This window comes from Pogoniulus pusillus, chromosome 20 (assembly GCF_015220805.1).
Source record: "Pogoniulus pusillus isolate bPogPus1 chromosome 20, bPogPus1.pri, whole genome shotgun sequence".
NCBI classification, from domain to species: domain Eukaryota; kingdom Metazoa; phylum Chordata; class Aves; order Piciformes; family Lybiidae; genus Pogoniulus; species Pogoniulus pusillus.
The window spans coordinates 16,460,456-16,487,999 of NC_087283.1; the positions used below are offsets into that span (position 1 = coordinate 16,460,456).

General features: G+C 36.8%; 1 long non-coding RNA gene across 3 annotated transcripts in view; it reads right to left on the reverse strand.

The window, feature by feature from the left end:
- Nucleotides 1-1,397: 1,397 nt before the first annotated feature.
- LOC135184226 (uncharacterized) overlaps nucleotides 1,398-27,544 on the reverse strand; it is a 272,033-nt gene continuing 245,886 nt past the window's right edge. For 2 of the 3 annotated variants that reach the window (XR_010305923.1, XR_010305921.1), the window contains exons 3-4: nucleotides 15,122-15,196; nucleotides 1,398-2,312 (exon numbers count right to left, since the gene is read on the reverse strand). This is a non-coding gene — a long non-coding RNA (uncharacterized LOC135184226). Of the gene's footprint in view, nucleotides 2,313-7,467; nucleotides 8,709-15,121; nucleotides 15,197-27,544 lie in introns of those variants that run through there. The other variant, XR_010305922.1, reaches the window with a different exon arrangement.

The window sequence follows — 27,544 nt, forward strand, 5'->3', positions numbered from 1 at the left end:
CAAATTGCAGATACAATTACTAAACTATGGTCAATCATGACTATGAGACAATGATTGAGGGGTACACCTATGCCATCTCCCCAAACTTATTTTACAGGTTCCATGAATACAAAGATTAATAGACCTCTATGGAGAAACCACAATGGAAATGAAAGTCTCTATCAGACTCCCTTTAGTAGGGATGCTCAGTGTGGATGGAAGTAGCTTATATTCAAAGATCTCATCAAGCCAGAAAAATGGGATGACTGAACCCTCAATGAAAAAAGGTCCTCTTTTGGACTACAACAACTCCATGCAAAAGCGCAGTTTGAGAACCAAGTTGGCAGGCAGCAGTTCTGTAAAAGGCAGCCTTGCAGACTTTGGAAGCAATAAGGTTTTAAACACTGGAACAGTCACTCAAAAAGACTATGGTATCTCCACCTTCAAGATATACTCAATTCAATAGAGTTCCTGAGCAATGTCATCTAACTTGAAAGTCACAACTGCTCTGAGCAGGAGGATAACCTAGATACACTTTATCAAATGTTAACCTAACAGACCAGCACAAGATAAAAGACAGTCAATCTGACACCATCAGTGAGGAATTTATACTCCAAAATTGTAGATTGTTTGCCTATCAGCAGTGATGAACATACCACAGAGAGAGGGAAAGGCTGGACAAACCATTTTCATCATTTTTCCAAAACAGCCCCATCATTTGACAGCATTGTTTATAGCCAGATTTTCTAAATTAGCTAGTTGGTTTCTGTGTTGCTTGTGTGGGCTTTCCCCACAGTAATAGGAGGATTTGCTTAAAGTAAACACGTCTCCCAACCAAGACAACAAGTTTCTGGAAGAATAAACCTAATGAATCCTCCTTCCTTCAGAGTTTTGCCCCAAAATTGATAGCTCAAGTGGCTTCCTTGATTTCTAATAAAGGCTGAAATTATATTATACCTTTTTCTCAGTGGAATACAAGCATTTCCTTCTAACCCTTTGCCCAAGGCTCATGGAATTTACACACATTGAAAATTTGAAGCTCTCCATCCCATTTACCCTAGAATGACCAAACACCAGAAGTTTTGAAGAATAAATGCACCAACTCCCTCATACTCAGGCAACATGACTGCCCAGGGAGGTCATCTCTACATCAACAATCTACAAAACATTAGTGAGCCACAGAACTTGGGTCATTTTTATACATTTTTAGTAACTTTCAGTAACTATTGGTTGATATCAGCTGATCTTGATAGCTACAAAACTGAAATGACCTCAAAGGATAGCTTGCCAGAAAATTCTCACCATGAATCACAAAAAAAAAATGATCCTATTATGAAGAGAACAATGAGGTTGTTCCTATGAAACTGAGTGAAGCTTTAAAGGAATTTCAAGGGAAAAAAAATTGCTTAATCTAATAATCTAGTCCATAAAATACACAAATGCATTTATTCAATGTATTATAGTTATTCAGAGAAGAAATGGTATTTCAATTTCAAAATTAAATATCAATTCTAATTGATTTTCTTCCCCTCTGTGAATTCCTAGAGGTCTTTCCCTTTTCTCAATTTAATTACAGTGTATTTTATAGATTAAAAGTGAAGTGTCTGTTGTTAAACTACTTCTCCTTTGATTTAGAATACGTTATGAATTACAATACTCAATAGAGAATATAACAACATGATCATCATGATATCCTGGGAGCTGAACTTTACTCAAGCATAACTGTGATGCAGGTAATATGCAAGGTAGAACTCTCAGTAATGAAACTAATGGAAAAAGCTTAGTTACTGCCAATGTAAAAATTTAAACTAAACTAATTTGGAACCTTTTTCATAAACTCAAAGAAAATTAGCAAATTTCAAGGGCCTGTTGTGCTGCAGTTCCAAAACTGAAAGAACTACCTAGAAAAAGATCTTTTTTAAATTGTGAACTCACAAACCCAACAAGGATAAAGTCTCAAAAGCCTTGAAAATCAGAATCAAGCATTACTGCTTAGCATTATTCTGGACTGATACTCACACAAACACTGACTTCTCATTCTGTTCACTTTTGTTGTGCATTTTGGAGAGTTTCTTTTTGCTTGACCTGTTTTTTTGAAGTAATACACTGGTGCAGGTATTACATCTTGGTTTGCATTTGAAGTGTTCCTTTAATGCATCTGTTCAGAAGTATGGATCTGGGTTGTAAGGTGCTACTTCAGGCATACAATTTGATGTGGTTACTAACACACTACAAATTAAAGACATGACTTACTACTTTGCAAACTTACTGAGAGGTGTTCTTCATCTTCAGAACATCTTTCCTTTCCAGTTCTTCCACAAATGCTCTCAGATCTGTAAAAAAAAAAGAAAAGAAAAGGTGAAAACTGTAAGTCCAAAAGGATATAAGTAGAAATTACCTCAGCTTTCAAATCTCATTATCTTAACTGCCTACACACATTTATCTGTTGAAACAAAATGTCATGCATCACACAAGCCTAATCTTAGTTGAAGAAAACTGCTAAAGGTTTATGAAGCCACCCAGACAGAACAAAACCCAACCACATCAAGAACAAAACCGACCAAACAAAAAACTCCAACCAACAAAAAATCTCACAACCCACCCACAAAACCAATCAAAACCACCCAAACAAACAAAAACCCCACAAAGCCCAAACCAAAACCAACCAACCAACCCAGAAAAACCCAACAAAAACAACAACAAATAATTGAAGTGCTGTAAATAGTTGAGAACATAGAGAATTCGACTGGGCCCCATCCAAGAGTGAAAAACCTGTTAGTTGTGATTAGCTGCATCACTTGTTCCCAGATATCTTGAGGCTGGGCCTAGGAGACAGAAACTTGAGTTCTCCTGGTGAAAAGCCATTTTACCTGAAGCCAGAGCAGCAAATGAACCTAGTGCAGATCTTCATTACAGGAAAACTAACAGTCGTCACCAGCAGAACATTCAAGGCGGACGTTTGTGAGGCAGATGTTTGTGAGGCGGATGTTCGTGAGGCGGACGTTCATGAGGCCCACGTTCGTGAGGCAGACGTTCGTGAGGCAGACGTTCGTGAGGCCCACATTCGTGAGGCAGACGTTCGTGAGGCCCACGTTCGTGAGGCCCACGTTCGTGAGGCCGACGTTCGTGAGGCAGACGTTCGTGAGGCCGACGTTCGTGAGGCCGACGTTCGTGAGGCAGACGTTCGTGAGGCCCACGTTCGTGAGGCAGACGTTCGTGAGGCAGACGTTCGTGAGGCCCACATTCGTGAGGCAGACGTTCGTGAGGCCCACGTTCGTGAGGCCCACGTTCGTGAGGCCGACGTTCGTGAGGCAGACGTTCGTGAGGCCGACGTTCGTGAGGCCGACGTTCGTGAGGCAGACGTTCGTGAGGCCCACGTTCGTGAGGCAGACGTTCGTGAGGCAGACGTTCGTGAGGCCGACGTTCGTGAGGCAGACGTTCGTGAGGCCCACGTTCGTGAGGCCGACGTTCGTGAGGCAGACGTTCGTGAGGCCGACGTTCATGAGGCAGACGTTCGTGAGGCAGACGTTCGTGAGGCAGACGTTCGTGAGGCCCACGTTCGTGAGGCCCACGTTCGTGAGGTGGGCGTTCGTGGCCCACTTGCTCCCCACTCCTCGCAGCGGTGGTGAGACCAGAGCAGGCCAGCCTCGGGAACTTTAGAATTTATGTGCTGCACCACCTGCTTGTGCCCAACAAAGTGAAACAGGCAAAGAGCTCCTTCCACACGACAGGGATCCCTTAGTGAAAAGCGAATGCCAAGCTGGGGATGAGAGCCACCTCAAGGCAGAAAAAAGGGGTTTAGACTTTGTGAGAAGGCAGCAGCGAGCCTCAAATGCTGTGCAGGCCGCACTTTCACCATCTTAGGCTACGTTTCCAAACCTTAGGGGTATTTGGGGGATTTGTGTGGCTTGATTGGCTTTTAAAATGCCTTAGATAGGTGTGTCTGCTGATACAGCCAAAGAAAAGTGCACCTTATCCCTGTCAAGGAGCATCACTGCACTAGGCTGTTCAGGCTGGCTACTGCGAATAAGGAATGTACTTCAGAAAGCCACCTTCTGAACAGTGAAATTCTACACGCAACTCATTCATCATCAGGTCTTTTCCTCCAAAACGATGCTATCTTTTCCAGCTTGCATTTGTGTCAGAACCACTCTCATGACCCAAAAGCTTATTTCTGGCTTTTATGTATGTAAAATGTACATAAAATGTACTGACTAAACCTGACCGAAACACGCCATGCGGAGATGCAGAGGAAACTGAAATAGGTCACATAGAACATGGAAGGAAGATGCCTTTCAGGAGGCTAAGTTACTTTCAATAACACTGTCTTGAGTCAGTGAAACAGCCTTTAATTCCTATCTCTCTAACACTCTTCAGTTAGCACTCAGTATGCTGGACGCTGAAGCAAGTGCATTGCACATGCAGGCAGTAGCGAACACCCTAACTCCAAGGGGCATGCTCACTAGTTCGCAGCTCTAGTGAGCAGTTCACTCCAGCTCTAGTTTTTAATGTGCTTTTCAAAGGCAGTCACAAAATGAAGACCAAAGCACGTAAGTAATCCACGTTGGGAAATGTGTCAGAAATTGTTGAAAATGGAGTGAATCGATAGCATGTCAAGGGACTCAAATGCAAAAAAATACTGAACATTCATTTTCCTGGTTTCAGAGGGGTAAGGATTTAGAAGAACTGGAGCAGCTTGTAGGATTTTCGATTTTCTCAAAAACATTCAAATAATTTTTGCTATGTGCTTGGAATTCAAAACTTAATTAGTTCCCCTAAAACTACATTTTGCATCTTCAAGTTGTTTACTGATGCATATACAGCATAATTAGGAGAACTATTCTGAATGGCACAACAACTTTTAAGTACATTGTTGCAAGATAAAGCAGTACAATAACAAGTATTCATGTTTGCTCATTACCATGCAGAAAGACACGAAAAGTAGCTATACATTTGGAAATGCTGCTACAAATGCTGCTAAGTAGAAGCAAATATAAAAGAAATACTCGAGTTAATTTCAGTGCTTTAATGAGAGTTACAACATATAAAATATATTTGTTTTAATGTAGCTTACATTCCAGGAAATGTAATATGCTTATACAAGCAACTCTTAACAGAGGGCTATGTTGGTGCAGTTTGTTACTTAGGCTGCAAACTTGCTTCATTTCTTTTGCCAAACAGCTGCAAAGATATTTCAACATGGGCCATAATATGTAATTTTGATATCTGAATAAACGGAAGCACACTTCTATGTTCCTTTTTTGTTGTTGTTGCTTTTTAAGAAAAATATCTTTATCTCACACACAATACAAATATCACAAAATATCAGTCATGAAGAGGGACCAGGGCAGGCAGAAGACCAAAATATTTCCCTTACTACTTATTTATTTTTTGCATACACCTACATAAATATTTACAGGCAGCCCAGTAATCAATTCATAAAGAACATTATGACATCTCCTCACCAAAGTCAAAGCTTTGCCAAGTACCTAACTTTTGGGTCACATTTAGTTTAGTATCTTCATTTGTTCCTTCTTCTTTAAAGAATCAAAATAGTGAGGCCATAATAACTTTTTAAAAGGTGAAACAGATTTTGAAAATTTACTCAAACAATTGAAGGAAACACTGCACCTGTACTCATGAGAGTAACTACCCAATATTCACTATTCATCCCTTTCAGAAATTGTTGAAAATTAAAAACAGACACACACCTTGGCTTTCAAAATTGTCATCCATAAAATATGCTTCCATCATGACAGTTCTCTAACTAGAATCCCTTTTCTCCTAATATAAACACACCCAACAAAAACTACCATGGAACATGGTGTAACTACTTGTGATAAGACAGGGAAATTCAAGGTTTACTTCACAGAAAGCAGAAAACCTCTCACAGTTTTGAAGTAATGGCAGAAAAACAAAAACAAACAAACAAACAACAACAACAACAAAAAACCCAAAATAGAGCAAACCCACAATTTATTCATTTTTTTTACGACTGTTCCTGCCTGTGCCTTAGATTAACTTTCAAAGAAACTGAAATCACTGATGTAATTCTTTGCAAGTCAAAGGGAAAAGAAACCTGTATATTGCAAACATTTGCTTAGTCCATAAAGAGAAGAGATTATCTCCATGAAGACCAAAATGCCCCGTGGCCTGTATCAGCAATTATCCAGGGAAGATAAGCAAAATTCCAATAGAAACACTGCTCATTTCTAACTCTTTGCATTCCCATGTTTAAAAAGAAGCACCAAGAACCAGCACAAAAATCTTGCTGTGTAGGGGTGATTTGGGCAAAAGTGGTGAAATTTCAGGTGCAGGACACCTGAGGAAGATAGTAACCAGTGGAACTGATTTCTCAATGATGCTCAAAGTGTTTGAATTCAGTGAACTCTATACAGAGAACAGCAGGAGACTATATGAAAACATGAATGTACTGAAGCAAATGAAGTGCAAAAGCAAAATAATTACTTAGTTCCAGATCTGTCTAATATGGACAAATGAAGAGAATACTCCTGCAAAAATGTCAAATTAACATCTAAGGAAACTGCAGTGTAATGTTTCATAATCTTCCAACACTCACATACCTCATTAAAGAAAAACAGTCTCTGTGATCAGCTCCAAAAGCAATTTTAACTTTGCTTTAGCAGTATAAAGCTCACAAGAAATGAAAAGTGGGGAAAATAAGTGGGAAATTGGCTTTTACATATGCATATGTGTATATTTATATATAAAAATTTCAAATATTTTATATACATATCAAGGATTATTATTTTTTAGGCTTTGTAAGGAGTTAACTAGAGGCTGTCCCACAAAAGGAGCAAGGTTAGGAAGCATTGGCAATCTTTCCCCAAAATAAAAGACTTGTTCTGCCTGAGTAACATGACTTTTAGAACTGTCAGCCACCAACATCCACAGCTTTTGCTAAAGGTGATAACAGCTATAAATACTGAGACTTCTAAGAAACCAGATCCTTACACACATCACACTGGTTGACCTCAGAGGGCATTTTGCCTCGAGAGAGACAACTGAGACTAAATTAATCTATCATTTCCAGTTTGTACTTAGTTATGGATAGTAAATCTGGCTGCATCTCTTGCATAACACAATTTGCCCTTGCCATTGTGTTCAAGCAGCCAACACTGAAGTCACATCCTCCAGCCTCCACCAAAGCCTACAACAAGAACAACTGGCTGCACCAGCGTTTCACTTCTAATTTTTCTTTCAAAGTCATATGTTCAATACAGATTTAATGAAGTTGAGAATAAGAGGGGGGAAAAAAGTAAAAAAAGAAGAAAGGAGGAAAAAAACCCCACAAAGTGGAAAAAAAAAAACTAGACACTTTAAAACAACTTTCTGCTACAACCAACCTCCAAGCTATAAGAACCCCAAACAAATCCTACTTAAGTTCTTTCTATAATGATTGCTTGGGCTGACATCCAGTTACCTTGGTCTTCCTCAAGGTGTAAATCAAAGTCTATAGACAATAAATAAAACATAAAGTTGGTTTAATGCAGTTTATGTAAAAACTCTCCCAAAGACAGAATATTGTCTGAAAGCATTTGAAGCTATATCAACAGATTAAATTTTGATACAGGGTTATCTCTAATGTGCTTTCAGGGTAAGGGAGAAGTATAAAGAAGCTTGTTTTTAATATGTCTAAAAATATGATTTTCAAATGCATCCTTAGTAGTTGCTCCTTCACATTACTACTGCTTCATTAGGAACACTTTAAAAAGTATTTAAAAATTCATATTCACATCCAATGTAATTGCCATTCAAGTCAAGAATTTACTTTTAATAAACACATTCTTGAGCTAGTAACAGTAAAAGCATCATTCAAATATCATTTCCTGTACTAAATTTTACCCATATTAACAGACTTAGTAAAGCATCAACCACAAACATGTTAGTGATGGAAATTTCCTAACGCAAGCAGTCTTTATAGATTTCTGCTATTTCAGCACAGGTCTCCAAGGACTATTTGAATCCATATTAATTTCCTTTCTGGCAGTTATGCAGCCATGTATGAACTGCACTATTTCACTTTTAATCTGTCAGTAATTTAGTAATGTGTAAACTAATTATGCACAGATATTAATATAATCGGTTTGGGGAGCCATAAAATCAATGTATTTTTACAGACTGGGTTAAAGAGTACTGCTTTATTATAGTCATATGTCTGTTGTTGATAATGTTATGAAATGCAAATCGTTGTGATCCATGCATCAATAGATATTCCTTCCATCCACCCAGTGACACATGGATCCAAGTTTTTTCAGTAACATTAAAAGTAAATCTGTCTGAAAATAATGTCTTCCTACCAAGAAATACAAATTTGATGACTTCTCAGGTTTCCTACAGTGAACTAGAAATGAACTGGCTAGCAACATTTTATCCATAATTCAACCTAAATACTCAGCTTTGCCCCAGCAGAAAATATCGAGAGCAAACTGGAAGTGAAACTCAACACTGGACTACACAAGTTATTCAAGAATCACATATGAAGCATCATGTAACAAGTCATTAGAATTAGCAAGCATTTCTGTATACCCTGGCACGCAGCAAAAATATTTCTGATTAATAGCAGCTGAGAAGTGCTGCCACAGAGCCTTGCTTTGCCCGTTGGTACTCAGCTGCATCTCATAATGCAGTCTCATCTCCACCTCGTCCATGCTCAAAGTCCTCTTGAACTTCTCCCATGATTTTCCAGATGCGTATTCCCCTGTTTTCTGTGATACAAGTTATTCAAGACATAGATTTCACTTGTACGATTCAATAATGTCTTTCACCAAATGTACTTATCATATGCACATGTGTCAAACCAAAGAGTACAACGGGAAAACGTTTCTGAAGTTACCTCAATAGACATGATCTCTTTTCTCAGCTAAAAGATCGAAAAATGGTTCTAGCAGATAAAATGGCTCAGGTGAGCTCACCTCAGCCACTACAAGATAGTATTTACTCTTTGTAGAACAGCTTTTGTAAAGATACTACTCATCTACATAACTGAAGCCAAAAATATTTACAAAAGTGAAACTCGAAACAGAAAAGTTTGGCAAACTCTCATATTGGCAAACTTTATTTGCAAAAGGTTCAGTGTACAGGGAGTGCAACAAAGGAAGAAACTAGAAGAACATGCAGGGATGTGTAAACTGAGGGGAAAATGACTCCTAGTTCAGCTTGGCATTTTGTACCTGCCTTCATGCCCAGTTGGACTGCCTTCTACTTACACATCAGTCAATGGATGAAAGCAAACATTTTAAGTGAGCATGAAAAGGGTTAACTTACATCACCCTCTACCTCTCCTCTGAATTCTGACTTGTTTCAAACTTCTACACTATCATACACTGCTAGCCACTACCTTCTATACAGATGGGAGAACCCAGCACATACACTTAGATTTTTTTTCCTTCAAAATTATTCTGAAAAGTAAACTTCCCCTCCTGCACCAGATACTAGCTCTTAAAATACGCTGAGCTGTAGGAACTACTGTAGTTTAAACATACCTTTGTTTATAGTGCTTGCTGAGCAATGCATGTACAGACAAGCTAATTAGGCAGGGATTGTGTCCCTTTATTTTTATAATTCCAGTTTTAGGAGCAGTGCATTTGATTTATTGCATGAAGGTATTTTTATAGCCTCAAGTACAACTGCTCTTTAGGACACAGGGAACATCACAGCCCATTTAATTTACACAGGAGATGTTAGTACTATTTAATGGCATGTAAACATTTTATAAGGTAAGCTCGAATAACAGGAGTTTTTTTTAATATACTTCGGTGAAAAGGTTCACAAATGGATTTTCATTCTACTTTATTGGACCAATCTCTGTTATTGCATCAGAAGTGAATCGAGTTTTAAAAGGTGTTAAGAGTTTTCAATATATTTTGTGACACTGAACAGAATCACAAAGTATACATAAAGCAACCAATGTGTGAGTTAATTCCAGAGCTAGTATAACTGCACACCTTCAAATCATATGTAATTGTCTGAAGCTTTGAGCAATAATTGCAACTGACTAAATATTTTTGTTCTAGTTCTTTTCTGACATCACAGTTTTATACAGTCCTAGCATTTCAAAGATACTTTGTCATCAGTATCACTGCTTGTCTTTCACAAGAGGATTTGTAAGGAATAGCAATATCTTTTCTTAGGCCAATTAAGAAAATAGAAAACAGAATAGGTTTTGGGGCTTTTCTGATTTTTTTTTAAGTACTAAAAAAAATATTTCTTCTTACTACAAACATTCCCACAGACATTTCTGCACCATGTTTACTGCAATACTAACACCGATGTTTATTATTTGCATCCAAACTAAGGTCATGCTCTAACATTTTATAAATATAAAGATATTCTTCTCCTGAAATGTTTACATCATGAAAAGACAATATAAAGATCAGGACTGTTGCTTGCTTTTATAAGATTGGGGGGTTTTGGTACAATTTTACAGGGAAAATGATGAAGTGAATTGCAGCATGACTCAGTAGAATAACCAAGAGGAATTTTGGCAACTGCATATCACTTCATTGTCAAGATAGTTTTGTATTGCAGGAGAAAGGTAAGACAATAGCAACTAATTTACAGATCTACTGCTATGACTCTTCTCCTATTTATTGCACATGCAAGGAAGTGGAAAGCTGCAGCCTGTTTTCTGATGTTCATTGTGACAAGCATGGACATTCCTTGAATCCCCTGTACAACAAACCAAAAGTTGGATAATTTCCACACATTCTTGCAAGATTAAAGAAAAGGACTGAAAGTTCTGGTCCTTTCATACATGCCATGCCATCTCCCATGGGAAAGGTACGTTTCAGTTGTTGCTCTGTTGTGCTATAACACAAGTAATTGGTCTGACTTTGGGAAAGCATTCAATAAAGGAAAATATGATTATCTCATACTGACACAGGCAAAATGAAATAATTGTGTCAACACTAGTTTGGTTTAAACAACATGCTGAAAAACCTACTTAAGTGAAAGCGCTGTAAATACAAGTGTTGAATACTAACTTTATGAGGTGCTTAACTGCACTGGATTGTAATGAATTATCTAATTCTAGTGATGCTTTGACACATTTCAAATGAGAACCATAAGGAGTTAACTTATGGTCTTTAGTTCCTTTCAATATGTTGAGTGACAGTATAAGATCCCACTCATTTCCCAAGATACAGCCATTTTCAATACCATGTCTTTGTAAAATATATGAGTATTTTCCCACCTAAAAGCTTTGAGGTTTTTGGTTATGAAAATAAAGTATTGGTATAACAGAACTCTTCTATATGCAGCAGTAATCTCATTTGTCATGTGATTGCTTTAAAAAGTTAAACAACAGAACACTAAAATCTACCCCTTCCACTCTTAGATTTTGCTTTTCACAATTAATATATAGTCTCTTATTGTTATGCTTTTTGAGCCTTTAAAATTTGCATGTCAGAGATGCAGGGACTGGCAGAGCAGAGCTTTTCTAGCTGTCCTGTTTTCACTGAACAATCGGTGTCTATATTTGACACTTTAAAGAGAAATTACTAAACAACTCCCAAGTCTGCGTGTGTTGTCTGTATGTCTGTTTATAAGCAAGGAGTCAACTTACAATGGTTATGTTCTGTAGAAAGCAGAGGATTTTATATTTACAGCAATATCCTAATCTTGGTCTCAGTTTTCACAGTATGGATTATTTTTTAGGTAGGAATAAGCTTTGTTTTGTGGCCCAGGTTTACTGATGATATCTAAAGAACAGCCTCTCTTCTGCTGTCATATGTGATCTTGCTGGAACACTACTTGTTCAATCACAGAAAAATTCCTTATTGTGTTCTCAGAGAAGAAACAAGTTACATAGACAGGGAAATTTCCTTCAAAACTCTTGGTTGCTTTTCATTATGAAACAAATGGCCATGTGACTGATCCAGAAAACTTAGGAGTAGAACAAATCTTGTAGCGGAGGGCTGAGAACAGCCACACCTTGCTCGTGACGTTAACATACTGATCAACCTCCTCCTGTGGAGGTGTTGATAGCATGTTATGAGCCTTCATTCTTCAGCTTGGCAACATTTCATCAGCTGCACTTCAGCCAGGCTAACGTAGCCTCCACGACAGCTTAAAGATATGGATACAGACTGTGAATTCCTTGCCACAAAGATCTGCTCCAGGTAGGCAACTCTAGAGGCCATGTACTGTTAGCCTTATTCATACTGAGTCATTTCCAGCTCTGCAAATAACCTTGCTGAAATCAAAACTAAGAGGTCTTCAATGATATTTGAGACTACTCTCATGTTTAAGTGCTTCACTTAATTAGTGTATCAATTTTCCCACTTAGCATCCTATCCACTATCTACTGTATTCAGTGGAAGAGACTTCTATTATCTTCAGTAAGCTTTGTCTCAACTTTTATCACTGTATGGTCTTTACCCTGATTCTTTTGTCATTGTATTTAACTGGCTGGGGTTTTCAATTTTTATGTACACTGAGATTTTTACAATTGAACATAAAGATAAATATCTGTTCTGCCAAAATATTGTTGCAAATCTGGAATTTTATCCTACTGATTCCATTATAAACATTTTTAAATGGTGTAAAGCTGAATGATGATTGACAAACTCACAAAGACCACTTATATGTTACAAATATAATTTTAGATCTTAGCCATGATTTTAAATAATAATACCTTCCAGATTTGAAATTAAGACATTTATTACTTTTATTTTTTCTGTTTTGAGAAGTTCATGGGTTAAGTGGAATATTTGCTGCTGTTATCAAAACCATCCTGCCTCTTGTTACCTTCAAAATCAAAGTCCTGTCAGGAGCAAAGCATTATAGGGCTTGATGTTCAGATTTTCTGTTCTGTTTGCTGCTTTTGGGTTCCTGGTTTTGTATGTTGGCTCTCTTCTGCTGAGATGGTAACAGGACAGTGAGAGATAAGGGAGCCACTCCCTAGCTTGAGTTTTTAGCTTGCTTGCTTCTGCTTGCTGCTACTTTCTGCTTTGCTTTTTCTGCACATAGGGTAAGGTAACTGTGCATTGTATTATTAGTAATATCTCATTTATTCAGCAAACTCTTATCTCAACTCTTTATCCCAACCAGGAGGTTTTTCTCCTATGTTATTTTCCCTTCAGTTCTGTGTTGAAGGGAAAAGGATGTGTTAAAGTAACACAGACAGTATTATTAAAATTCAAAGTTCCTCCAGATGTCTCCAAAATGCTTAGCTGTCCCAAACTGTTGCTGAAGTATCTAAGTTACCATGACTATCATACAACAGGTGTCCAAAGAGAGTGAGCACATTTATTCTACAATAAGGTAACTATACATTGCCTACTCCAATCTGGTCATTTTAAAACCTAGATGCCTACAAATGAATTAGTCACAGAGTTTAGTTCATGCATGCCATTTTTCATTCATTAATTTCAAAGCACATAAAAATTCGGTGTCAGTATTCTATTCCACAACTAATGACTTCAGTTATGAAAAGATAAAATTCCCCTAAATTTACCAGTAAATCAGTGGAAAAAGTTGGGTCCAGAACCTGAATCTCAAAGCTCTGCCTTAGCCTAGGCAACATTGCTTCTTGTACCTTTGTATACACACACACGTGCATGTGAGATGTCTGTCTGGGAGAGAAAACACCTTCAAATAGCCGATAGCTGTGCCACAGTGGTAAGCTTGCTGGTGCTCTTGTTTTGATAATGTCTGTGCTGCACAGACACATTGCCAAAGGCTTGTAGTGCAAAATACATTTCATTAACAGCAGTTATGAAAGCATATCAGTTTATGAGGATGATTGTGCAGGTGGTGGTGAATGTTATAAATATTTATGCTACTGCAAAGGAAAACTCCTTCCCAAAGGTGTTGGAAAGAGAGTCTCTGTTTTAAAAAAAATATTGAAATCCTTCCTCACCTTTTTTACCTGACTTTAAATCACTCAACAGACTTTCAGTGTCTATGCATCCTGTGGGATTTTTGCCAGCACCAAAAATTAAACTTTTGGCATTCCCATAGCTTTCACTCAAAGCATGTCTATGTTAACTTAGTGGAAATGACTGATCACAGTATTTCTATACTCCTGTCACAAATCATCCCTTGCATAAGATGTAAAAGTTACAAGTAATAGCTGAAAAATTACAGTAAAGGAAATTACTTTGATGGTACAATAGATTTCTTGGAAAATGGTTATTTGCAGACAAACTTTAGTGAAAATAGCTGCAATGAGGAGACATTTTCTCTACCTTTCCTTTTCTATTGACTCTTACACAGAATCACACAGAATTAACCAGGTTGCAATAGACCCCTGAGATCATTGAGTCCAACCTATCACCTGACCCTTCTAATTAACTAAACCATGACACTAAGTGCCTCACCTCCTTTTAAACATCTCCAGGGGTGACTCCATCACTTCCCCAGCCCATTCCAATGGGCAATCACTCTTTCCATGAAGAACTTCCTCCTAACGTCCAGCCTAAAACCACCCTGGCACATTTTGAGACTGTATCCTCTTGTTCTGTCACTGGATGCCTGGGAGAAGGAGACCAACCCCCATCTGGCTACTTGTCATTAACCTAGAAGGGTTGCAATTTCCTTCTGATAGTTTCAGAACCTCTTTGATTTCTTTGTTTTGATCTATCAATGCATTTTTAAATGCACTTTTTACAAAACTGTGATGGAAAGAAGGATAAAAAGCACGATGGTAAAAAGAAAAGTTGCTTCCTTTGTGCTAATATCATAATAGGAATATTGTCTCTCACTATCTATTATGTTTATATGGCATAGTAGGAAACACTACATCCCACTTAAGAAAAAGACTCACATCTTCTTGAAAAAGTTCCCCATCAATGCCTTCTTGATTTAAACAAGAACTCCTTGCTCTACCTGACACTCCCTGATGCTCATTCATATCACTACTGCTGTTTGCACAACAGAATCTAACTTGCATCCTAAATGTGCTTCCTAAATTGAGTCAAACTTTCTTCAATGGAACTTGTTCTGTTAAAACAGTTAAACTTCTTTTAGAGGTGCACAGCCAGCATCTGAGTCAAGTGTTTGCAGAGCAAGCTCTACATTTTGTAAAGAAGCAGATATCCTTTCGGACATATTGAAAAGAAAGTTAATTTGTTTGTGATGAGGCCCAGAATCATACTCCGGAGAGAGTGGAACTTACATTGTCCTTTAATGGATTTCAAATTGCAGCATGGGTCCACTTAGACACATTGGCTTTCTAGTTTGTCCTCAAACCCTGCAAAAGGAACAAACAGAATCTTGTAACTGAAACTGACATCAGGAAAGAAATCAGGAAATGTTTGCAATTTTGGTTCACCATAACTCATTTTCAGAACAGAAATTCCCTTTCTTTCTACACATAAAGGTCATGTGAAGGGAACATAAAAGTTTACTCAAAAGTGCCCTGTTAAAAGCAAGAGTGACATTAAGCATGAGCAATGAATAAAAAGCATAATTTCAGAATCATAAAAACACATGGTTTCATTAGACTGGCGTGTGGTGGTTCTCTCCTGTGTCTCAGAAGAATTGGTATTGATCTGACTATGAAGCTGTGACAATAAAACTGTACTCTGTTGACTGCAGCTGCAGGGTCTCCAAATATTATTTATTGAGGCAAGCAGAACAGCAAAGCAAAAACACTGCCCCAGTAATAAGTGGTAATTGCTGGGAAGTGAGGCATTGCACTCCCTATTGACCCTTGCATCCTGAAATTTTGATGGATTATATTTAACTCCATTAGGATTGGCATTATCAAATTACATAAACCACATAATAGAACAACCAGCCTTAGTTTAGGTCATTGATTTTCAATTGTATTGATCTTTCATACACTTCAGCAGTAGCTTCTATTACCAGTGATATGATATCAGTGTTGATCAGTGGGGGAGGAAGTACTGTTTTATTTACACTAGACAAACTGCACTTAAGAAAAAAAGTAACCATTCATCTAACATATGAGAGAACACAACATTTGAGGATTAAAAACTAGGTGATGCAAAATTTACATATGTGTCTGAAAACTAAAGTCATTAAACCTTTTTTGTTGAATTTTAACTCTATAGATCAACATATTATCAGTTATGTTGCCAAGTTTCTGACATCAGAAATTAGCTACCTTTTTAAGGTAAAATAGAATTGAATGGAATATCTGAATGATACCCACTTAAATAGCTATCACTAGGGTGTATGAATATGAACTTTAGCTATTCCAAATCTGATACATTCTCAAGGTACATAAATTAAGAAGGGTCTACCATATTCCTCTTGGCCTCTGCTAAAGCACATTACCATAGAACTGAATCTTTGGCTGGACTCTAACGTTCAGGCACTTTTGATCCATCCCTTGTAAATCTAATCCAAAGAATGTATTGATTTGTCATAGCACTTAGCTGAAGTTTGACAGAAATTCAGAAGCTTAGCTTTAGAGATTACTAGTTCATTCACTGGTAACTGCACTGGGGCCATTCCACATACTAAATTTATTCTCAAGGCACATACTAATTTTATTCTCAAGGTAACAGTAAGTTTTCACAGAAACACAGAAACATTCAGGTTGGAAAAGATGCTCAGGACCACCAAGTCCAAACGATAACCCTACTTTAAAAGGTTTATTCTAAACCATATCCCCAAGCAGCACATCCAAACAACCTTTAAACACATCCAAAGTTGGTGACTCAAACACTTCCCCTGGGCAGCCTGACCATGAAAATATTTTTCCTAATGTACAGTCTAAACTTAGTCTGTCACAGCTTGAGGCTGTTTCCTCTTGTTCTATGACTAGAGCAGTTCTATAACCTGTACAAAGTACTGGATATCATCTTCTCCCCGTCATTCACTTTTTACAAAGTTCTTATACTTTGTTTGTATGTTTAAATTGACTGTTGTTGGGACTAGAAAAAAAAAATCTCAAAGTCTGAAAGAGAAGGGAAAGTCTGAAAAGAAAAAAAAACCAAAACTCATGAGGAGTTTAATAGGCAGTGATAAGATGTTCACTACTTATAAATGTGGTGATTAAAAGTCTCTCTCAAAATCTCCCTCATTCATTTCTATTAGAGTTCAATGTGAGAACTACCTTCCAATACTAATTATTCCAGCTTGTACTCCTTCTTCCTTTTTCTTAACATTAAATAAATTTGGCTACAAAAGTTACTGGTTACTGGCACTCAGAAGGCTCAGATCAGGTTGAAATATCATCCTCCATTTAGAGCTTTAACTACCGACGTATTATCATTTTTTCTAATAAATTAATGGCTAAAAATTAAAGATGTATGAGAACAGAACAAATCAATTGAGGAAGCTGCAAATTCTTTTGAAAAGCCTTAAGAATGTCAGATTTTAGTGAACAAATCCTCAGAACTATAAAAACGGATGTATTGAATGACATGACAACAGAAAAAAAAGGTGCTTTGAATGTCAGTAGAAGATCACTACAGGCTTTCAGTGTATGAGTTCCAGTGAAGAAAGAAACAGGAAGATAAAATCCAAATAGAGCTTTGAAACATTTTCAATCCAAAGACATTAAGATTTCATCTACTTGTATTTCTAATTTCAGCCACAAAAGTAAAAAGTGAGTGAGAAAAAATACAGAGTTTTCTCCTTTTGTTTTCAGGTATTTCATTTTGGAGCAGGAAGCTACCTGCTGCTAAATTCTCTTTCCTTCAGAGCATGAATATTATTGTTCTGCCACAGGCTTGTCCCTGTTAAATATAATTCTTAGTAAAACATATTTCTCTGATTCATTAAACTTCGAGTTGAATTCAACAGACAAATTGGTAATCATGGTTTCCAATATGAAGTGAACAGCTGAGCAGAATACCAGGACATCTAGAGTGTATACAATGTCTTTTTGGTGATAGATATTTCTCCCTGAGCAGCAAATGTAGATGGCTGACTCTCTAAAGCTACACTGTAGTTAAAGAACAGGCTATAAACAGTCATGGTAACGACTTTAGCATTATGACATCAAGATCTTCTTGGCATAAGTGATAATTAGCAGTGAATAACATACAGAAATATGATAGAGATATGCCATGTTCTGGCCTCTTGATATTTGTTTCAGTCTCTGTATTTCAATGCTGTGATGTACTAAATTAAGGTTGTTAAAGTAAGAATCTAGAAAACATGCAATATTAGCAAGTATATGCATTCAAGAAAACATGGAATATTAGCAAGTATATGCATTCATAATTTATAACTAGGAATATATTTGAGCTTGTTTCTAAAAATGGTAGGTACTTTTCCATTGTTTTAATCTTACCAATCAAAACCAGGAATTAATTATGTGATGACTACTAATAAGTAAAGTTAGGTAAGATGTGTCTGAAGTATTGGCTAACACAGAACAACATGGCATATTCTTGTCCTTGAGGCATTGTATGAAAATCTGAAAGTGACTTTTAATAACATATCTTGTTTTGACAGAAAATGGCTTAAAGTCACAAGGGATGGCAGGAGGACAACTCTTATTGAATAGAATATCTGCTTGTGTATATACACACAGGAATTACACACACATATGTATCTGACTGATTTCTTCAGAATTCTATCATTTTAATGTTTTTCACACTTTCACTTTGAAGACCTGTCTATTTTTGTGGTTCAAAAGCAATCAGCTTTGAAACTGGAAAAAAAAACTTTAGGCTCAGGTGCAAAAATATTGCAAAAACTAAGAAACAACTATTTTGTATTTCTTGTATATTGATTTCAATAACCATTCAGTGGTTCCAGCACCATTTGTTCTTTTCAAAGAGAAGGCTGGCAAGCTGGTTAAGCTACAAGGCTGGTATTCAATTTCCTGCCCTCCCCATAGGCCTCTTTTGTGATTTTTGCCAATTCACAGTCACTTTGTACTTCAGTTTCCCTTCACTATAAGGGAGACAGTAGTACCTTCTTACATCACAGTTGTGTCTTGGGAAATATTAGGTCTGCAAGATACTAAAGCAGAGGTCATATAAAATATTTCATAGAGTGTGATGAACGTGTAAGACCTTGCGTAAGACAACACTTTCCAGAGAATATAAGGAACAACTGTACTGTTCCAACGTGTTCCCCTTTTTTATAATGAGAGACAAAAGAAGATGGAGGCAAAGAAACACTGAAGAAAGTAGGAATTTTAGAAGGTGCCATTAAAACTGTGACAGCATGAAAAATAAGATGGGGTAAATGAATTCACCTTTTTTTCTCTACCATTCAGGAAAAATGACATTTCCTGACACATTTCTCAAGCACAAGCAAATTGTTATTAATTTCACCACTAGGTTTATTTATTTATCCACAGTAAGTAAAATATTAGAATGGAATCTTTGCTAGTGGAAAAAACTACTAAAGAAAATCCTACTTAGTTTGTACTTGCCAAGTGATTTGATGAGTGAAGATTGAAAAGCTACTTCTAAGTGACAGGGTCAGGTCTGAGGGTTAAAGTCACGTTTTTATGTAGCAGAATATTATTTACATATCCCTTGAGCTCTGCTTGCTACCTTCCCAGTTAAGAGAAGTGGGAACCATGGAAGAACAAACTGTTCATCATTTAAGCATATTGATCCAAATCAGACTCGTGCAGTTAGTAGCTCAGTCAGGAGCAGTATGGTTTCAAAAGATGCTTATTGCATCTTCCAGAAGACAGTTACAAAAGAAGTGCAACATGCACACTCACACTGGCTCTCCAAATAATCTTGTCTTTAGTGTCACCTACAACCACATAACCACTTGTAATTGTGACTGTTACTCTGATAGGTCATTTCACAATAAATTCATATCTCAAATCATGTTTCTCAAGTATGCTGATCTCTTAATTACTTTTTTTTAAAGCAGCAAATAAAGGCAATTTAATTTATTTTTGGCTCTAGCAAAAAAATTTTGTATATCAGATTTATTTTCTGTAGTATGGTCAGTCAGATGTAGGACCTAAACTTACATATCTGTAATGAGAGCTAAAAAAATCCAGAGGACTCTTAAAACATTTTAGAAAACACTACTGCCTTGTTCCTATGGCTCTGAAATAGCTACCTATTAAAAGGCAGAAATTTGATTTTGAAAGAAGTTACTGCTACTTGGTAACAGACTACAAAATGGGAAACTGTTTTCATTCCATGACTAGACTAAAACCTGACAAAATTTAACTATCTCATAAAGAGCTGTTTATTATTCTGTCATTTACAAAAAATTAAAAGTGATGTTACATTTATTCACTTGCATATATTTCACTAGTTTCCCAATTGCTCTTCATTTAAAGGCTTTCTCTAAAACTAAATGTTAGCAGATCTCTTACCAAACATTTACGTTACAATCACACTTAGGTAAAATAACAGCATTTGGCTACCCAAGTAAGCACCACCCAGTTAAAGTAAGTTTTTCACAACGCTGTAGGGTCTAGTGAGAACAACTGAGGGAGGCACCAGGTGTTGTGGGGAAATAATAGGAGGTACAACAGAACGAATCTAATGAATGGAATGGTTTAGCAGATTTATTTTTTCTGAGATAGGTGGCAAATTATGAGAACAGTAGAGCCTGCTAGTGTGAAGACAGGTGACATGGAGAGAAGGTTCTCACAAGTAGCATTTGATTTGAGATTCCATCAACATTCAGGAAACGCTACTTGTTTCTGCACTGCCTGCAGGAATTGTAGAGCCATCCAGCCTCCAGCTGGGTTGCACTAAGACAAGGGAATGAATACTGGACAAAAAGATACACTGATGTACTGAAAGGAGAGTTCAATTATTTGAATTCATATTGCTTTCTGCTTAATACCTGGGTTCTATCAACCCTATGTGCACCTCTCCTCAGCTGTGTAACTGATTCCATATGGCAGGACTTAGAGGTGTACAGCTTCTCTCCTAAGAAGCATTTTTCCATTTCCTGAATTTGTCTCTGCTAGAACTTCAGTCAGTTCTGTGCAGATCATGTTTTGTTTTTCCAAAAGAAATCTTTCACAGACCTACTCTCAGCTGGCATGACAAAGCATTTCTAAGGGGGGGCTTGTGTGCTCTCAAAGCTAATCCAAAGAGATGGCATATAACACCCCAATTTGTAAACAGTGAGATTGGTTCTAATCTTCTGTCTGAGAGTAGGAGGTCATTTAAACAGCAGACATGAGTGTGGCAGGGGATATTTGGTTTCTGGTGTCTTTCCCATGTGATGCTCTTCAGAATTATCTAGTGTCATCAAAGTGCTCGACAGGCCTTTACAAGCAAATATAAGCATTATTTGTGCTGTGGTAATTTAGAAAAGAAGACTGTAGCTTACAGTGCTTGGATATAGTAGCGTCTTCTGCTAACATCTCCAACCCAGCAGTTGTTTCCTGCCAAATAAAGTGACTGACTAGTACGGAATGCATCTCAAGGGAGAAGGAAGGGAAGCAGGCAGGGGGAAGTTTTCTCTTTGGAGATGTGAGATATGAACAGGAAAAATGTACTATTCTACTGTCATCCTACACTGCTTCTTGAATACTTGGTCCTGTTGTTTTCCATGTTTATACTCCACTAAGCATAAAAAAAATTGCTATTCAACTCAGACTTCATCAGGTAACATGGGAACCTACACAATCATACCGTGTCATGAAATTGTTGGATTCACTGTGGATATGTAAGAAGCTGCTGGCATCACAGATAACATCAGCTGGCTCTAGATAAAGCAGCCTGCCCCAACTGGAGGGGGTGGGAGGTTGGGAAGGGGAGTGGAATAACACTTGAGTCACTGAAGTGACCCTCTTGCCTCACAACAGCATTTTGTTTATCTCAGAATAGGGATTCCTGTGGTAGCATCAGTCCTGCAACTGCACAAAGACTTTAATTTTCATAATGTGAAAAAATGTTTTATAACTCCTCTTGCTTTCTATTGCAGAAACTGCCAAGCTTCTGCTACGACAACTTTTGTTCTCAAAATCACAAACGCTGTGCACAACAAGATGTACGTGTCCTGAGCCATAGTAAAAATCTCTTAATTTAAACTTATTTGTCCTATTCAAGTGATTCAGCATGTAATTAAAGTCTATTGCATGGTAAAAATTAGCTACAGATCACCATTTGTTACTAGTGGGACTCACAAGGGCTAAACCTGCTTAATATTCTTGTTGGCAGCAAAATGTGAGGGCAGAATCCAGATCAATACACACAATTTTTTTTCCAAGCTCCCCTGTGGTAGTAGTGCTGCACATTTTGGCTTCTCTGTCTTGCCAACTGTAATGAAAGAAATTGTCATTCAAAACAAGACCAATTAAAAACTGATGTCCTTAAGAAAATAGCTCTGAAGACTTTTTTTTTTTTCTTCCTCTTTTGGATCCACCATGTTCAGCAGACCACCATGGCATGAATTGCCATTAATATGTCATTTCCCTTTCCTGTTATCACAATATAAAAGACCTTAGCTCTGACCTTTCTATCAAAACATCCTTTGTTTAGAATGAAAGCTATTCACTGTTAGACCCTTATCTATAGAGCTTAGCCAGCGGATCAAATCCAAAGAGCAGAATTCGTTTACTTTGTATTAAATGAGCTCAGTTAAGAAGTTTCAATTTTGGCAGAAAGGTGCATTAATCACAAGGAAAAGAACAGATCTCACTTTTCACAGCTTCTGGTTTACTTTCAATACAGTTACACAGTAAGGCTTTTGTTCCTTAAAAGTAGCACTGTATTTAAATACAGTAAATATAACAAAATTACCTTCTTAAAATTACACTGGAGTTCCTACAGTACAGGATGTCCATAATGACCTCAGTGTTGCATGACTAACTTTACAGCTTCAAAAAGGTTCTAAATTAGTTTGGACAGATGGGTTTTATCCAGAGGAAATCAATGAGTTTTTGTGAGTCTGACTTAATTTTTATGCAGCCAGTACTTTGAGATGAAATTAAAATATGTATGAAAAACATATTAAAGTTTCCCTTGGGTTCACAGTTGTTTGTACATTTACAAGGTGTTAAAGAGATGATTTAAAAACTAACTATATAAGGGATCAATGCAAGTATACTATGATTTATGGCCTTTCATGACATTTTTGACACTTCTGGCCTAATGTCTTATGTGTTTTGAACCACTAATTATCTTTTAATTCATAAGGGTTTGGTGGGATTTTATAGGTGTAATATAATATATAGAGCTGTATCACATGGAAAGTTTTAGAAAAAAACCCAGACTTTACAAGTTGTGCTGAGTACATACCAGTTGTAAATAAAGATATGCTGCACCAGTTAAAAAAACACTCCATCTTAGTACCCCCAAATGGGGAAGGGTTTGATATCTGCCAAGAAAACTGGCAGATTTTTTACTCAATGTTCAGCACCAAGGGTCAGAATCTGTGCAGGTATTGATCACACTTCACAGCTTTAAATATGAATCAGAAAGTCAGGTTTCCCCGAATTTCAGTGTTTTCACTCTCTAAGATTATATCCAAACCAAAGATTTAGCTGCCTGATCAGCTATGATCTGAAAACAGACATTGAATCTAGAGCAGACCAAATCACCCCCTGTCAAATCCAAGTAAGAATACAGAGAAGAGAAATTCATGACACTGAGAGATTCTCTAGAGTTTTGTGAGCTTAAGCTAGCCTTCTCTGCTTTTGAATAGTGGACATACAGGCAAAGAAGTCATTGTCTCTACAAAGAACAGGGTTTACCCTAATAACCTGGATCTCAGTTCTGCATCATCAACATTAATAGTAAAAGACTGCTGTCTAAATGTCTAGGGTTCAAAAAATTATCTTGATTTTTTTTTCCTGCTAAAGGTCAGTAATTCAAGGCAAACTGAACACAGAGAACATGAAAAATGCCTTTCAGGAGGATAGAGAAAATATAAAAAATACTACCCAGATGTAGATAGCCAGGAACAAGAAATAAAACAATGCACTCTAAGATAAAAGCTCATTAACTTTTCTCTTATCCTGGGCATCTACATGCTCATTAGTAAGGTCTTTTTACCCATTTTGGGATCTCTGGTCATAATTGCTTTTTGCTAAATGCTGGTTAAGGCCACAGAGATTAAAACAAAACAAACAAAAAAAAACAAACAAACAAACAAAAAAAAACCCAAACACCCATAAGTAATGAAAAACAAAATCCAGATCCTTTCTCCAAGTAGGCAGAACACCGCATACAACACGGGCGAGTAACAGAGAACTTCAGGAAACTCTGATATTCCAGCACTTCTCCTAGTCTCAGTATTTTACTCTAAGGACAAAGCCCATCTTACTTTTCATCAGCTGAGTCGTGCAACTTGGTGACCTGCTTGAGCTGCTTTCTTCTTTTCAGAGAACTAATAAAGTCTCAAACTATGTGCACATGACTTTCAATGCAATATCACAGCATCATTCAGTTTGATCTTTTTGCTTACACAGCTTATAATGGTTTCAATGCTTGTGTTCTTTTGTATAGCTGCTGATAAATACTTCTCTTAATTCTCCCATCCACCTATAGATTCTGCATATAACAGTACCTTTTCCTCTCTCAAATGGGTACACGGTCAACTTTTGTTTAAGTGGATACTAGCTGAGGAGATAACAAGAAAAAATACCCTAAATTTTATATGCAAAATCTAATCTTTAATAATCTGTATGCAATTACAGTAGAAGAATCTCTCCCTACTATCATTAAATAGCAGAACTGTCCATCAAGCCTGTATATTAACATACTGGTATTGGGTATTTTTAACAGCATACATAGAAGTAAATGTAATACCTTTAAGTGACAAACATACTTGCGTGTGTAATCTGGTTACTTTCTGGCAAAAGGAATCATGCTATTATGTTTGAAAAAGCTATGCAGTGGAGGGATTTGGATTTCTGTATTTCTTAAGGGTAGTGTAAGCAACATAGCATTCTGGAAAACTTTGCAATTACATTCTAAATTACTTCACAGCGCCTAAGCACATGAATCAAGTGAGAAATAATCTCCCCCAAACTCGTTAATTAAATCAAGTACATAACATGTCTTAACTAAGGCTGTAGCTTCCATCAAATGTCTATACAGAATGCTTTCTTTTTAACTTCCTTCATAACTGTTTACATGCACATTGAAGATATATACCCAGCACTACTAGCAGCAGTAAAAAAGTACCATGAAAACAAACCTGTAATAAAAAGACTGATTATTAGCAGGGATGTGTGAAGCAGCTCATAGAAGCGAAGGTGTGCAAAACTTTCTGGGCCCAAATTCTTCAGGAGTTAAAAATAATCTGTGTGTAAACTACATAGTGCTCTGCTCTTAGCCTGAGTTTCTCTGAGTTTCAGATTTTAAATGAAAATAAAACCTGAAAGTGAAACTCAGCTTGAAAGCACTAGATTTTATCTTGTTTTACATCAAAACCTAACAAAACTGTGAATTTTTCTTGCTTTCAGCATGAAACTATAAATCACCTCAGGTTTTCTAAAACATTTAATTAACCTTAAGGTCATTTCCTCATGGTTAAATGCTGTTGTCACAGGAGAAAATGGAATTTTTGCCATTGACTTCAGTGCAATCAAGCTTTGGCCCATAGTGAATTATTTAAGTGAAGCCAGTTTGTACGAGCTGGGGGATATTGTAAGATGAAACTGAATAATTACTTAGTAGAATTCAAGTAGCAAGATAGGAGATATTATTTAGAATTAATTATTTGCCTATCTCTGCTAATCAGATTTTCTGATTAGTAAAAATCTGAAATCTGCCTTTTTTTTTTTTTTCCCCAGATCAACATCTTAAAAATTATTCCATTTGAAAGGTCCAACAAGCAGGTAGACAAATATTCCTGATGTCTTCAACACCAGGCAGTGATAGGAAAAAAAATATTTTAATAATTCTTCCAATTCCATTCAAGGTAGAAATTCTAAAATAATATTTTTGAAGGAGAAAGAAGACAAAGTGCAATTTTTGACTGAAGTGTTTGGCTTTTGATTACTAGGTGTTAGCTTTTACTGCATGTACATAGTTAGAAATTGAAGTAGATACTGGGAAAGTTTTAGAAAATATTCTAGATCCTACTCAAAGTCCTTGTACTTGTCTGTTTCTTGGTTGCTTTGTGACTATCACTTTTAGCCCTTAATAAACCCACAAAATAAACACTGCAAATGAACCAGTTCGGCACCAGTTCAGTGTGGAAGTGATTAACACAACATGGAGCTTTAATGGAAGTCTTTCCAGTGATCACAATGGGAATCTCAATTGAGCCTCGAGGCCCTGATTCAACAAAGCATTTAGGCTACTAAATTCCCATTGATTTTCCGTTAGAATTAATGGGAAGTTTGGGCCTAAATACTTCATTCAACTTGGAACTAAGTGATTAGGCTTTGTGATATTTTCAGAACATTGTGTTCTTTATTATTCCCAGATTTGTTGGAAAGGGTTAATTTGTATGAGGGATTTCAAGTTATCTGTTGGTAAACACAAAAGTGCTTGCCATACTCGATCAGGCTTTACTGAGTGTGGGTATGTCCTAGAACGTCAAAGAATATTAGTTATATGTGCCCCACCTCACAAAGAGTATTGGCTATATATTAGCTACACATACCTTCTTCCATCTCTATTTTCCAGTTTTAACAGGCATTCATATTGTAAATCAGTGCACTACCAGAGGGATATAAAGTTTTAGAACATGAAAAAAAAAAAATATGAAGAAAGTGCAGATCTAGTTCCTGCAGTTATATTGAATCCTGAGCGTAGGTTGTCATAATTTTGCACTACAAGGGGACCCCAAGGCTTTTAGGATATCCTGACTGCTTTTCTGAGAGGAGCAGGAAGGCATCATTATGTGTAGACAGACACATTGCTATGTGGATGTGTCTACACTAAACAGCATGAACTTCTCCTTACTTGCAAGTCTCATGCAACCTGTAAACTTCCTTACTTGCAAGTCTCATGCAACCTGTTATTAAAAAAAACCCTATGTCATAGAAATAGATATTTTATTTGGGAGTATCTGATGATGGTGTCTTTAGAGGTTGCTATTTTTCATACACATTGTTAAAATTATTAAGGATTACATCAATTTACTCCTAGGTCAGTTTTCATATTCGAATCCACTTTATTCATGCATAGATTTTTGTCCAAATATAAATATGCTATACGTGTATTAACCTATTAAAAATGCACTATAGTCTGAAAAACAAAGAAACATGTGTGTACTAAAAAGGAAAGAAACTTCTCCAAATGAAATGGCAATTTCAATTTCTAGGCTGTTTTATAGTCACACCTATGAGGCTCTAGGAGATGATCTCTTCCAGCTTATGTCTCCAGAAAGCTGAGCTTCTGGAATAAAGCATGAAGCATCAAGCATGATTAACTTCTGTAAGTACATCATGTATTCTCATCTTGCTTTGTCCTGGAAAACCAATGGTTGTTTTTTTCCCAATGAGCAAAAGCAGAGTAAGTTCAGAGATGCATTTCTTTTTTCTACCCCATTTTACCAGGAATAAAATTTTCTTCTTACATTGAAGGTAACCATAGCTGCTGTGGGATTCAGAAGCATGCTACATTTTACAATGATCTACTGATCTAAATTTTGTGAACAAACAAACATAAACGGAATGACATGCTATCTACTGATCTCTGGCTATGAAAAAGAAAATATAAATACTGCTTGTTTACTTTTTAATGCAAATTGCAGTGAAAATCCAACTAAA